The sequence below is a fragment of the Crocodylus porosus genome, unplaced genomic scaffold (assembly GCF_001723895.1).
Source record: "Crocodylus porosus isolate Cpor-Errol unplaced genomic scaffold, CroPor_comp1, whole genome shotgun sequence".
NCBI classification, from domain to species: Eukaryota; Metazoa; Chordata; order Crocodylia; family Crocodylidae; genus Crocodylus; species Crocodylus porosus.
Genome location: NW_017728906.1, coordinates 166,303,725 through 166,308,085, shown reverse-complemented (window position 1 = coordinate 166,308,085; position 4,361 = coordinate 166,303,725).

Below are 4,361 nucleotides of genomic sequence, written 5' to 3'. Positions count from 1 at the left end.
ACTGCTAGCTAGGCTTTGGCCTAGCTGTTTATAAGGGCCTGGCCCTTCCCCCTCCTGGCCACATGACCTGCCTGGTTGCCCTAGCAACCCCCATCTGTGTTGCTCCAAGTGCTTCAGCAGATCTGTTCCTCCTGCTAGTAGCAGGCACCCTGGTGCCCTGCTACACAGGCCTATAGTCCATTATGTAAAGTCATGTTAAATAACCATATAGAAGAAAAATTACTGTTTATGACAAAGTGAGCTAATGACATTTGATCAGAAATTAGTGATGAAGGATGGGAAACCATCTGAAACAATGCTCTTTATACATCCATCTGCATGATAATAAAATTAAGTTTTTAAAAATCCTAAATCAATTGTATCTCACCCCACTTAAATTAAATACAGTTATGGTATAGGAACAGGCCAATGTTGGAGTGAGTGTGATTGTTTGGGAGGATTCTATCACATGTGGTGGACATATCCCAGAATTAAACTACTCTGGAAGAAGGCTGGAGAAATCATGATGGAAACAACAGGATGCTAACTATAAGATAACCCCTTAGTGTTCTTAGTGAACCTTCCTGAGAACTCTGCGACCTGTAAGTGTCACAGGGAAGTGTTCGCTCACCTTCTAGTGGCTACAAGAACTACAAAGGCTAAAAACCCAGAAGAGAAGTGATACCCCTAAAATCACTGACTGGTTTCAAAATGTTTGGGAAGTTTTAGTAATAGAAAAGTTGGTCCTATCAAGTCAGTGTTCTACAGGGAAGAAGGCAAAAAAATGTTCACTTGGAAATATGGTGGAAATTTTTGGAATTTGCTAAAAAAAAGTATCTTCTGTCTCCAAACCAGAACATTTAAGAAATGTTTTTAGATATTGAATTGCAAGTTCTAGGAGTTAACACTTGGGAATGAATTTGAGATTGAAGGATAAAGACAAGTGAAAGATAGTGGGATTTATATTGTATAGAGTTCTGTGGAGAAAAAGGGTGTGATTTATTATATAGAAATGAAGAAACACAAAAGCTTACACTGACAGAGGTACTGAGGAGCTGTAGGGAATGTGGGTAGGGGAAAGGAGCAAAAGACTCCTGTGGACATTGATTTGGGTTGTGGTAGCACTGCTGCTGTCAGATTGTGTACATATTGGGGCATTGGGTGCATTTTTTAATGTTGGATCTGTTATTTCATAAGCTGGATTCAGTGATAAAGTTTAAAAAAAAAGAAAAAGAAAAGGTAGGTGCCATGCCCAAAAAGAACAATTCAGATAGGTTAGACTAGGCATCTAGGATCCTGAATGGAGAGCATTACCTACAGTGGGCAATTCAGAACATGTAGATGTTGAGCAGAGGCACTTAGGCCAAGCAAATAGCATGCACTGAACACAGATGTGTCCGAACTCTAGCTCCTTGGTGCTTAGGTGCCTGACTAAGACCACTAGATATTTTCATCCTTTCAGAATCCAGAGCACCTAGCATTCTTCTGAGGGTAGATGTTGCCCACCATTTGGGTCCTAGGTCCTTCTTAGCCTCAGACAGTTCAGCTAAACCTCTTCCTCCCAGAAGAACCCCTCAGCCGCAGGCTATGGAGAAATGTTTCCTGCCATGCCTTATGTGCATTAATCATGGCCTCTGGTTTATGACCTTGATAACCATGCCTATGCCTCACAGATCTCACTCAGTCTTTCTTCACTGGACCCTCTGGTTCTATATTAATCTCCAGTTGCTTGGGCCCCTGGTCCCTCTCTGATGGCTTCAGCCCACTTGAACCCCTTGGCCCTATCTGCTCCGGCTCTGGGTCTTTTCACAGAGCAGTCCACTCGCTTCCCCTGCACAGCTTGGCTTTGGCCTATGCTGCTCCCAGAATCCTAGGTTCTAGCAGGGTTTTACCCTGACCTCAGCCCCTGACAGTGGTGAGTGCCTATCAGACACCCCCACCCATGACCTCCACCTTCCCTGTAGCCACAATCTGTTCTTCTCATCTTAAGCTGTTCACAGTAGTCCAAACCCCAGCTATTCTCAGTTGTTGCTAGATGCCTTCACTTCAGGCTATCGCCAGACTTCTATGCTTCTTCTAATTTAGCCACCCAAACACAGGCCAGGAGAAAATGATGAAATACAAAGATAGACCTTGCTACATCTTTTTAAGGCAGGCCTCCAGGAAAATGCAGTTCCACATAATTCCAATGGTGTACCAAACCAACTATGGTGCTGTTTTGCTGCCACGGTCTTTCGAACATGTAGCAAATTGAATGCAACACAATTTCCCATTAGTGAGAATACTAAACATCAAATTCTGATGTTAATATATCCGCTGACAGGAGCAAAATGATTCAGATAATTTCTGAAGCCATGCAGATAGAAACGTGAATGCACAGGAGGGGGAGGATTGATGGTAGTTTTCCCCACCTTGGCATAGCCTGGCCTGTTTGGATTTAGGGCCAGAGAAATAAAACAGAGGCCTATGTTAATTCAAGTGTGAACCAAGAAGATAAAAACCCATCTAGTTGCCTAAGGATCAGCTATTTTTAGCTATGATTTTAGAAAATGGAATATCATTATTAGTCTGATGTCAAACTATCCTCTCATATGTAAAAGTACCAGATTTTATATTGACGCTCTTTTTGATTTTGTCTAGATATAATGAAGCCACAGACAATAAATACATAGGTAATTAGGCTAATTCAAGTGAATAAAGGTAGATTTTGCTTAATATAGAGAAGATTCAAAGATGTTATACCCCAGCCACAGTGAATCTCTGCCCTTTCCTACTGACTTGTTTGTTAGAAGGATTTATGAAACAGCTTGGATAAATGGGTGGTTCTAAATATAGTGGTATTGATTACCTAGTAAGATTGATGGTGTTAACTATAAACAGGGTATAAAGCACAAAACTAAGCTATTTTGTCCTCATTACTGCCTGTCTTTGTAAATGCCTTTCAGATACGAAGAAGGGTGGAAGTGAGGAACAGTCTTTGTAGGCTTATCTGTAGCCTATGACACAGGATGGCAACAAGGCCTCACTCTGAAGCACCTTCGCAAAATCCCCAACAAACATATGGTCCACTTTCTGCAAGAACTCATCTTCAACTATTACTTTACCCTTCATATTGGAAAAGCCACATCCAACAGGTGCCCTCAGAAGAACGGCATGCTGCAGGGATACATCCTAGAATTCTTGCAGTTCAATATCTACACCTCAGACTTGCCCCCCATAACATCCAAAAAATACATAGGTGCAGATGACATCACCCTAATGATCACAGGAAAAAAAACTTCAAATATTTGGAGCAAGGTCTGACAGGACCTCACTACAATGAGTACTTACTTTCAGAACTGGAGACGAAAACTAAATACCACAAAGACTGTCAGTAGTGCCTTTCACCTTGCCAACAAACTTGCCAAAAGAACACTGAATGTCAAGTATGGAACAAACTCCATCTCTTTCCAAAGCCACCCACAGTACCTTGGAGTTGCTCTGTACTGCACCCTCACCTACAAGATGCACTATACCTAACTGGGAGCCAAAGTACAAGTTTGCAACAACCTGCTCTGTCAACTAGCTGTCCTCAGATGGGGAGTTAACCCCACAGTACTTCAGACATCTGCCCTGGTACTGGCATACTCAACAACTGAATATGGTGCCAGTGTGGTGCAGAAGTGCCCACACTCACAAAGTTGACAGAGTGCTTAACAATAGCATGTGATTCATACTGGGCTGCATCCACTCTACCCTTACATCACAGCTCCCACTTGTCAGCAGTATTGCTCCCCATAACATCCACCGTGAGCAGCAATGCCTCCACTTTGTTCCCCACACTGAAGGCCATAATCACCATCTGCATCAGGACATCTGCTCAGACTCCCCAGTCAGGCAGTGCCTCTGAACTAGGAAACCCCTCATCCCCCACCGGCACCACCTATGCTCTATTTCCAAAGATTCTTCCCCAGACAACTGGGCTGCAGAGCTGTGGGAAGAGCAACAGGACTCTGAGACCTACAGACTCAAAACCTTCATCCAAAACCCCTCTATGAGACCTCCTGGCTTCAATTTGGACAGACTCTCTTAGGTCTGCCTCAATTCAGGTAGGCTCTGGAGCGCACTCAGGTAGGCTCTGGAGCAGTGAGAGATGCACGGGTGAAGCCTGCTGCGCCCCCACTCCCCCGAAGCCCCCCAGACACCCCCTCAGCAGCCGCCGAGCCCCCTGCCGACCCCCACCACGGCCGGAGGTAAGCGGGCTCGTGGTGGGAAGGGGTTAACTCCTCGCACCCTGGGAGGAGGCCGCTGCCTGGTGCCGGGCCGGGTCAAGCCCCCGCCCAGGCCCCTACTTGGCCCAGCCCCCCAGGGAGCCCTGCGACTGGAGCCGCGCGAACAGGCTG